The sequence below is a fragment of the Cricetulus griseus genome (genome assembly GCF_003668045.3).
Source record: "Cricetulus griseus strain 17A/GY chromosome 1 unlocalized genomic scaffold, alternate assembly CriGri-PICRH-1.0 chr1_1, whole genome shotgun sequence".
NCBI lineage: Eukaryota > Metazoa > Chordata > Mammalia > Rodentia > Cricetidae > Cricetulus > Cricetulus griseus.
Genome location: NW_023276807.1, coordinates 178,045,910 through 178,057,140, shown reverse-complemented (window position 1 = coordinate 178,057,140; position 11,231 = coordinate 178,045,910).

Genomic DNA, 11,231 nt, shown 5'->3' with positions numbered 1-11,231 from the left:
CCAAAAAAACTAGAATGAAATCTCCAACCTGAAGCATCTATAGCACTCCTGTGTATATACCTGAAGGACCGTATCTTACTAGAGGGACACTTGCTCATCCATGTTTGCTTTCTTCATGATAGCTCAGGAAATAACCTTGGTGTCCATCAACTGATGAATGGATAATAACAACATGAAACATGTACACAATAATTAATCAGATCTAAAAAAAAACACAAACCCTGAAATTAAGAAATGTACTAGTTAATGAATGGATCTGAAAATAAATATTTAAGCATGCTGATTTCAAACCAGATAAAGGCTGCATGTTTTCTGTCATGTGTACATGTTAGCTTTGGATCTTTGTATCTGCATGCTTATGGATTATCTGTAGATTTTGAGAAAATAGTAAGGGACCAGGAGGGACAATTTCAAGGGAAAGGGGATACACTGCAGGTGGCATAGTGGAAGAAAGGACCACTAAGAATAAAGACCTCTGAAAATGCTGCACGGGATGTATTACACATAGGGAAGGCATTAAAGGTGTTACCTTGTAGCTGTAGGCCAGTGGCTCTCCCAGAGACCACAATTTATCAAATAGAAAGGGAATATATTTTTAAGTAACTAGCTTTTGGATGAAAAGAACAAATGCCACTAAAATATACATAATTTAGGTATATATGAAAAATCAAGGTGAAATTATGGATTGGAAAAAAATATCCAGAAATGGATAGCAAAAATCAGATGTGTTACAACCCAGACTGCCTTTTCTGGTGATTACACAGTTTTTCCAAACAACAAATATTTCTAGACATTTAGTATTAAAGAGAAATTGAATGGGGCATTTTTCTGAATTCAGTCTATATTGCACACTACACTGGGTATCCCTGTCCCAGGGATTTTACTTAACATGCCCTGTCCCAGGGATTTTACTTAAGCTACATGTTACTGAGTTTAAGTTGAGAAAAACTTAATTTGAAATTTTTCCCCAATGTACAATTCATGTAGAACATCAGTATGTATGAATGCACTGGGGATTTTGAAATGCTAGATGTGTGCACTCAGGTTAAACTCTGAAATTGAAGACAACAAAATATTCATCATTGGTAGATAGATTTTTTTTTTTTGCAATTTCTCTGGACTCTTTCTAGCCTCTGCTTCATGCTTCTTTGGTCTCCATTTCACTTTAAATTTGTATTTTGTGACTGGAACAATTCACCTTTTTTCAGTTTATTATTTTCATCTAAGGTCTACTCATATGAAACTATACTTTCAAGCATAGATGGGTGTTAGCTAAGTTTTGGTTCTGCACATGACATTTTGGTATTTGTTCTTTTATTCTGTCTTCCTTTATCCCAATATGAATAAATGTAAATACAAAGCTGAATTATGTTTACTTTTATGCACCTTAATAGACATCTCAATAAACACATTGTATACAGGAACAAGCAATATTTACTTAGTATTTGTTAATATAATTACATACAATTAACTAGTTATAATTAAGTATAGATTATTAAGTGAACAACAGATAAACTTTTGTTTCAAGAGATGGCTAGTATGAAACTTGAGATTATTTCTTTGAATCTAGTATTATTTTATATTTCTGGTACATCTTAATTTAGATGGTGAATTGTCATAGGATGTTTTGTTCTCTATAGCTCATTATGATGTGTAGCTAAAAAGATAAGATTTACATCCTACAGGCTTTTCTAATCTAATTAAAAGTTTTATAATAAGGAAAGTGAGGGCCAAAGATTGTTCAGTTAATATTCACATTTATTTTAACAAAATATTCATTATTTATTAAAGGGCTTGACTTTGAAGCAATATCAGTATTTTTATTAGAGAGGTGGCTCAGCTGGCAAAGACATGCTCTGCAAAGGCTGACAGCGTGAATTCAGTCCCTGGGTACCACATGGTAGAAAGAGAGAACCTACTCCTGAAAGATGTTTGCTGACTTCCACATGCACATACTTTGTATGTGAAAGGGGATGCATATTCACACACACACACACACACACACACACACACACACACACACACACAGAGAGAGAGAGAGAGAGAGAGAGAGAGAGACAGAGAGAGAGAAGCACAGAGGCATAAAAAATTAAAAAGTTATTAAAAGTGCATATACCCATGTTTTTCTCTTTAGAAATAATCACCAAGTTTTATTGGACATTGGAGGATATAAGATTTTGCCAATGAGGATGATTTAATTAGCTCAGGGACATAAGGTCTAAAAATAAAAATAAAAAATGAAACCAAATATTCAGAGCCCAAAGATCTGTTTCTTGTACCTTTCCTTGAACTCTGTTCCTTCTCATTGTTTTGCCTTGTCTCATTCTTATGTGCTAGTTTTTATTTTATCTAACTATATTTTACTTTATTTTATTATTATCCCTTAGAAAATCTTTTGTTTTCTTTTTGTTGTTGTTTTTCCACATTTTTTTAAAAATAGATTTTTTTCTCATACAATATGTCCTGATTACAATTTCCCCTATCTCTACTTTTTCCAGCTCCTCTCCAACTTGCCTGTCATCTGGGTCCACTTATTTTCTGTCACCCATTAAAATGAATTGGTTTCTAAAACATAACAACCAAAAAATAACAAATTAAAATATATCAAGATAAAACAAAAATCATCATATTAAAGTTGGACAAGGCAAACCAACAGAAGGAAAGTAATCCAAGAGAATATACAAGAATGAGAGACCCACTTAGTCACACACTCAGGAGTCTCATGAAATTATTAAGTTGAAATCTTTGATATATAGTAGAGCTACACAGGCCCCAAGCATGCTGCTTCAGTCTCCCTAAGTTCATATGAGCTTTCCCAGCCCACAGACTGGGAAAAGATATTCACCAACCCACATCTGACAAAGGGCTGATCTTCAAAATATAAAAAGAACTCAAGAAGCTAGTCTCCAAAACACCAAACAACGCAATTAAAAAGTGGGGTAAAGAACTAAACAGACAATCTCAATAGAGGAATCTAAAATGGCTGAAAGACACATAAGAAAGTGTTCAACATCCTTAGCCATCAGGGAAATGCAAATCAAAACAACTCTGAGATAACATCTTACTCCTGTCAGAATGGCCAATATCAAAAACCCCAACGACAGTACATGTTGAAGAGGATGTGGAGAATGGGTAACACCCCTCCATTGCTGGTGGGAGTGCCAACATGTACAGCCACTTTGGAAATCAGTATGGTGACTCCTCAAGAAAATGGGAATGAGTCTACCACAAGATCCAGCAATTACACTCTTAGGCATATAGCCAAAAGAAGCACATTCATACAACAAAGACATATGTTCAAATATGTTCATAGCAGAACTATTTGTAATAGCCAGAAATTGGAAGCAGCCTAGGTGCCCCTTAGTGGAAGAATGGATAGAGAAAATGTGGTACATTTACACAATGTAGTACTACTCAGCAGAAAAAAAAAAACAATGGAATCTTGAAATTTGCAGGAAAATAGATGCATCTAGAAGAAACCATTCTGAGAGAGGTAACCCAATCGCAAAAAGACAAACATGGTATGTACTCTCTCATATGTGGATTTTAGACATATTTAGAGTAAGGATTACCAGCTTACAATCCACAATGCCAATGAAGCTAATAAGCATGGAGATCCCTAAGAGAGACATACGTGATCCCCTGGAGAAGGGGAGAGGCTCAAGATCTGCTGAGCAAATTGGGAGCACGGGAAGAGGGGGGAGGGAGCTAGGAGTATGAGAGGGAGAGAGGAAAAGGGATGCTGAAGACATAAGGGAGCAGAAAATATGAGTCAGGGGAAGAATACACAATAACAAGAATGGAGATATCATAATAGAGGGAGACACTTTTGGTTTACAGAGAAATCAGACACTCGGGAAAAGTCTGGAGATCTACAAAGATGACACCAGCTAACTATCTCAGCAACGGAGAAGAGGCTACCTCAAATGCCCTCCCCTGATTATGAGATTGATGACAGACTTATATGCCCTCATCCAGCAGTTGGTGGAAGTAGAAGCAGACACCCATAACTAATCACTGATATGAACTGGAACCCAGATGGAGATAGCTGGAATACCAGCATGGGACTGATCCAGACCCAAGGAACATGGGTTTCTGCGAGGAAACCTCGGAAATCTATAGGATCTCCTGTAGAAGCCCAGTATTTATCTCTAGCATAGTTGTGGACTTTGGGAGCCCAGTCCATATAGAGGAATACTCCCTGAGCCAAGACACACGGGGGCGGGGGCTAGGCCCTAACCCAAAGGAAACTTAATACTCTGATGACACCCTATGGAAGGCTTCACCATCCAGGGGTAGCAGAGAAGATATGTGACAGATAAGGTTTTAGTGGGGGCAGGGCGGGTAGGGGAGGACTGTTGGCAGGAGGGAAATGGGATTGTCATGTAAAACAATCCTTTTCCTAATTCAAATAAAAAAGTTGGGGAAAAATACTTTAATAACTATTTCCCACAAAATAAACAAACAAACAAACAAAAAACTGTTAATACAGCTAGCCACTTCAGAAATCTCATGCAATTATTCTTCAGAGGTACAGGTTGTTTGTTGTAGCCTACAACTAAACACATGATTTGTTTGTGTCATCTGTGGTCATCAAAAATTAATAAATGATGAAAAGACAAAAAAACACAAAAAAACAAAAATAAAACAAAAAGACATTTTCATTCTTGTTGGATGTCAGAACATAGCTATAGAACCCAAGCTGGTCAGTGTACCCTAAAACTGGATATGCCCTCTGCCATATATTTTTACTTTTATTAGAAAGAAAATTATTTAACATGTCAATCCCAGGTCCCACTCCCTCCCCTCCTCTCCTGACCCCCAACTAACACCCTACCTACCCCATACCATTTCTGCTTCCCAGGGAGGGTGAAGCAATGAGATTTATGACTAATTTATATAACATAGTATAGCCTCTACCATGTTTTCATGTTTTCCCAGATATAATCTCTTGTATGTGCCAGGTACTTGTGTTTAAATTGCTCTGTCCTGGGAAAGGGCTGCTCTGTTAATATTTAGTATGGACTTACTAAACTTTATTTACATGTATGTCTGATCATGTGTTTCTGAATTCAAACAATCTTCTTTGATCATTGCTTTCTGCATTTCAGTTGTGTATAAAAGTACACTGGAACTGAACTAAGGTTGCCAACAGCATTAAACTATAGTCTTCCCATTCTTTCAGGTCTTCAGACCCCAGGTCCAGCAGAGAAGATCTTCACAGGTCAACAAAAGTCAAAACATTCCATCTTGTGGAGAATGCCTTATGTCAAATCCAATATTTGTTTGTTACTCACACAAGATTTGTGAAACTATTGTCTTAGCATATTTTTCTGGGAGGACAGATTGTAGATCAAATGTTTTGAGGGTGGTTAGGTATTTATGTTTCTCTTTTGGTGGCATACAGCATACTTTCACATACCAAAGACATTAAAACATAGGAGTGATGGTTCTATGTAGACACCAGCTAGACCTCCCATTTTCAATGAGTTGTGTGGGTATTATCTTCAAAAATGGGGCCCAGTGTCAGTTTGTAGACATCAACTTACTGTCCTGCCAACAGCATGGAGTGTTTGAAGATTCTATAGGACCCCATCAGACAACAACTCAATTTGATATAACTCTGTCCTGGTATTGGCAGACTCATTTGGTGACAAGAGATGGCCAGTTGGGATTCCATCTTCCTAATGGGGATGGAGAGGAGAACAAGAGGACTGAGACAGGGGAGGAATAGAGGAGGGCAAGAAAGGAGATACCTTGATAGAGGTAGCCAGTACTGGTATGGCACAGAAGAAATGTTAGGGGATCCACAGGGATGGCCACAACTAAGAATCCAAACAGTGGTGTAGATGATGACATTGATGCTCATACCCTATAATGAGACTGATGTCTACCTTCGTTACCATTCTTAGGGCCTTCATCCAGTAGCTGCTCAAAGCAGAAATAGGCACCCAAGGCTAGGCACTGAGCTATACTCCTGGAAACCAGTTGTGAAGAGGGAGGAGGGATGAGCAAAGGAGCCAAGTCAGTGTGGCAGAAACCCACAGAAACAATTGACCTGAGCTGGTGAGAGCATGGAAATACTGGCCTTAAAGCTGGTGAAACAGCATTGAACATAACCCAGCTCTCTGAATGTAGGTGCCAGCTAGGAGGCCAAGACAGTCTATGTGACCTCTAACAGTCTTTACTGCTAGAGCACAAATCGACTTTGGGAGCCCATTCCCTATGGAGGGATACTATTGCAGCCCAGACACAACTATGAGGGCCTAAGCCCTCCCCAAAATGATATGACAGACTTAGAAGGTTACTGGAGGAAGGCCTCACTATCCCTGGGGAGATGTTGGGGGATGGGTTTGGTGGGTTGTTTGGGGAACATGGGAGGATGGGAGTGTGAGGGAATGGGGGGATGGATATATAAATATCAGTAGTAATAATGGATTTTAAATAAAATATGCAAAAAATTAAAAAAGAAGCATGGATTACTATAACATGTAATTCAAAAAGCATATATTGCTTGCTCATTGATGATTCCCATATGTAAAATAAATAATCTTTAAACAGATGTGCAGCATGAGGACAGTGGCCTCAAAATTGTATATATATATATATATATATATATATATATATATATATGTATATATATATGTCAAATGTAGAATTGTATGATTCAGAATGATAAAATATCATAAAATATATTAGCATGCAAAGTATCTTAAGCATATGTAGAAACATACATATATACAATATGATAAAAATAACTTTATGTTTCTGTACAAAATCATTGTAAACATAAGGAGAAATCTACACAATATATTAAATATTATTTCAAGTTTTAAACGATATACAAATTTTCTAAGACAGTAATACAAAATTAATTTTGTGTAAGTGTCAATATATAAGACTATAAAAATGAAAGTTGTCTATAGTTAATAGTTGATAAAACAGTTCACAAAAAGGTATAATATACCTATATCCTATGCCATCCATTCCCCTTTAGTCTTTTCCAAAAGAGATTCTTATTTTGGAACTTCATATTCCATCCCCAAACCTACACAAGTTACATCCAATCCTAAACATGTGGCAATTATTCATAACCTTTTGAAATAAATAAATAAATAAATAAATAAATAAATAAATAAATAAATATATAAACTAACTGTAGTTAAAGGGTGAAACATTTTCTTAGAGTTACTTTCAGCTATGATAGAGATGAAGGTGTCTCTATGGGATACTCACAAAATCTATAGCAATATCTCATTATTAAGGGGAATAGCTGTAACATGTGTAGCTGTTTTCTGATTATCAAGTGAGGCACATCAGAAGTTCTTATCCAAAGCTCTGGCCAAAGTGTTCTAAGACAGACTATTTTAGCAACCATTCTGTTATCTGTGATTTTACTGGGGAATTGAGTTCATTGATATTGAGAGCTATTAGTGAACAATGATTGTTAGTTCCTGTTACTTTCTTAATTTTCTTCTTTTAGTGTTGTGTTGGTGGTGGTGTATATTCGTGTGAGTTTCCTTCTTTTGATTTTATGGGCCCAAGATCATCTTTTTCTTCTATTTTCATGATTGTAGTGAATTCCATTAGGTTGAAATTTTCTACCAAGTATCTTATGTAGCACTGGGTTAGTTAATAGTTATTTTTAAATTTAGCTTTCATAATGGAATATCTTATTTCATCTATGGTGTTTGAAAAACATTTCTGTGTATAGTAGTCTTGGCAGCCTTTGTGGTTTCTTAGATTCTGCAGTACAGTTGTTCAGGACCTTCTGATTTTTAGAATTTCCACTAGAAATTTACATAATTCTATTGGGTCTACTTTTATATGTTGCTTGGTATTTTTCCCTTGAGCTTTCAATATTCTTCTGCTGTTCTGTACATTTTTTGTTTTGATCATTATATAGCAAGGTTCTTCTTTTCTGATTCACTAATTTGTGGGACATATGCTTCTTGTACCTTTACTGACATCTCCTTCTTTAGGTTAGGAATATTTTATTTTATTGAAAATACTTTCTGGACTTTTGGTCAAAGTGTCATCTCCTACCTCTATTCCTATTATTCTTATATTTGGTCTTGTCAAGGTACCACAGATTTCTTGGATGTTTTTCTTTAGAACCTTTTCAGGTTTAAAGTTTTCTTTGACTGGTGTATCCATTTCTTCTATTGTGTCTACGATTATCTATTCCTATTCAGTGTCTTCTTATATTCTGTTAGTGAAACTGGCTTCTATACTTCCTGTTTGAATCCTTAATTTTTTATTTTTAAAATTACCTTAGTTTTGTTTATTTATTGTTTCTATTTCCTTTTGCAGGTATTTAACAGGTTTATTTGTTTCCTTGTACTATTTATTTGCATTTTCCTGTATTTTTATGTAATTTATTAATTTACTCTTTGAGGACCCTGTCATTCTCATAGATATGATTTTAAGATCTTTTCTTCTGCTTCAGCTATACTGGAATATTTATAGCATGTTGTGGTAAATGCAAATGGAGTTTCTGTCCAGAATAGTCCCACTGCCCTTCATTCCCCAATAAACACTCATTAATCATATATTAATTAGAAACTGTTTGGCCAATGGCTCATGCTTCTTACTGGCTAGCTCTTTATTAATTATTAACCCATAATTATTTTTGCACTTGATAGGGAATTTTTATTTAAATTATTTAATTACTACTCATATATACATATCCATCCCCCCCCGTCCCTTCCATCCTCCCATGTTCTCCAACAGCGGCCACAACCCATTCCCCCAACTCCTCCCCAGGGACAGTGAGACTCTCTACTAGGGACCTTCAAATGTCATATCATTTGGGGGAGCACCTAGGCCCTCCTTGCTGTATCTGGGCTGCAAGTATTGTATCCCTCCATAGGGAATGGGCTCCCAAAGTCCATTTGTGCTCTAGTAACCCATAACTATTAATCTATGTGTTTTAGAGGGCCTTATCTTATTAGAGAAGTCTCCAGACTGTTACTCCTTCACCAACTTCCTGGCATCTCCCCAGTTGCTTCTCTCTGCCTTCTTCTCATAATTCTCCTTGACTCATAACCCACCTATATTTCCTACCTGGCTACTAGCCAATCACTGTTTTATTCATCAACTAATAAGAAAAACATATGTATATAAATACACCCCCCATAAACTCCTATTTTCTGTGTAAATAGAAAGATTTTAAATTTAAAAAAGTAAAATTATATATAATGAAACACTTATCAATAACTATAGTTAACAATGTTTAGTCCATTAACATTTGGTAAAATTTAAAGAAAATATTTTATTATTTATCATATCTTTGTGAGTCTAAAGTTTTTATGTAACTTATCTTTTATTATAACTAAGTAAAACCATAACCATGACTATCTTGTCTTCAACCTCATCAAAGACCTCAGAGGGATAACATATAAACTCTAGAATTGAAAGAGACATCTTGCTGCCTGGACAGTCAACCCAAGTTCTTCCGTAATGTTGGGGTATCTGTCATTAGCCCATAGACTTCTTAGCAAAGCAGGAAATTTGAAACTGTCCCACCTGTATTGGCAGTGTGTCAATCATTTTTCTATGTGTCCTGCAGAATGTCTGGTAGACTCTTCAATAAAACAGGAATCCTGCAGGACTCTCTTCCCCTTTTTTGCCGAGTTCAGCCGTCATTTTCCTGAGGGTCCTTTATGTCCAGTTAATACAGAATACAGTCAAACAGACCAGGAAAGAGAAGTTTCTTCCCTAAATCGCTAGTAGGTATTTTACTACAGGACTCAGTATGAGACTGGAAAGACTGTGACTGGAGAAGTGAAGATACAAAGTCAACTAATCTGCCTCTCTAGCAGAGGAAGTCTTTGTTTTAGCAGGTTGTGTCTGCTGGAGTTGGGGACTGGGAAAGACCAATGAGTTATGGAATTGAGGTTAGGAAAGGAAGATCTGTGGTAACTATAGCAGATTGGCATGGAGGTGAAGCTGGTATTTACTGCAGTTCTGGAGGTGAGACTAAGGAATTGGGTCCAGAGGAAAAGAGAGAAAAATATGAGGATCTGCAGTCATTTTACCTGGTTTGCTGGAAGGAGTGGCCTGGAGGGTATCAGGAGCTGCCAATTGGAGTTAAACACTGTGATAAAAAAATATGTTGTTGGGGGGAAGATTAGGAGGTGAACATCTGTGGGATCTACCAAAGATATAAATGTGTATGGGGGGGAAGGAAGTCTGCATCAAGGGTTCTGTGTCAGAGCTAGGGATGAGACTGATGGTTAGAGGAGAGGAAGGAGTGAAGAAAGTCTCCAGTTAATTTTTGTTTCTCTGGTCAGCTCAGCTGATACATTCCTCATGAATGTCTACTGGTGTTGGAGGCTGGGATAATGGGATGGGTTGAGGAGAGAAAGATTAGAAGAGAGGATCATTGTGTTCCACTGGGTATGAGGTAAGAGAGTAAAGAGTGAACACAGCAGGTGTTCTGCCACAGAGATGGAACATGGTTGGAAAAGGAGGTGTTGTGGTATTTATTATTATTATTTATTTATTTATTTACTTTGTGTGAAGATATTTCGTTGCGGTTGGTTTAATTAAAAAAAAAAAAACAAAGACTTTATGTCCAATACCTAGGCAGAGTTTTCAGGGCAGAGAGGAAACCGGGAAGAAGGGAAAAGACACCAGGAGTCACCGGCCAGACAGAGAGAAAGGAGAATAGGGAATACAGAGTAAAGGAAAAAAAAACACATAAAAGAGCATAGATTAAAAGGTGTGGTTTAATTTAAGTTATAAGAACTAGTTAGGAACAATCCTAAGCTATCACCTGAGATTTAATAATTAATTTCACAAATAACTATGTCATTATTTTTGAGCTGGCAGCTCTAAGAAAAATACATCTACATGGAGGAGCAAAAGGAGTAATGAAGTACTGTAGTCAGACTATCTGCTTCCCTGGCAGGAGTGCACCTCTCATATGTACATTTTAAGTAAATTTTCTAAGTATGATACTAACTTAAAATTGTTGATATTGAATTTAAAGGAAACTCATAAATACAAGGAAATTTCAAATTTGCTATATGAGTAAAGCCTTTTGAGTATTTTCTTGCAGTTTTGCAATGAATCTAGCTAGCATGTGTGCATATTACTTTATGTTAGCAAGATATTTAAAAGTTGGTGGTTATATTGTGCTTAAAAACTTTAATTTCAAAATAAATTCTAGTATAATTTTAGTCTTCCCAAAACCAAACTTTTCCAATAAAACTTTAAATTTAGCT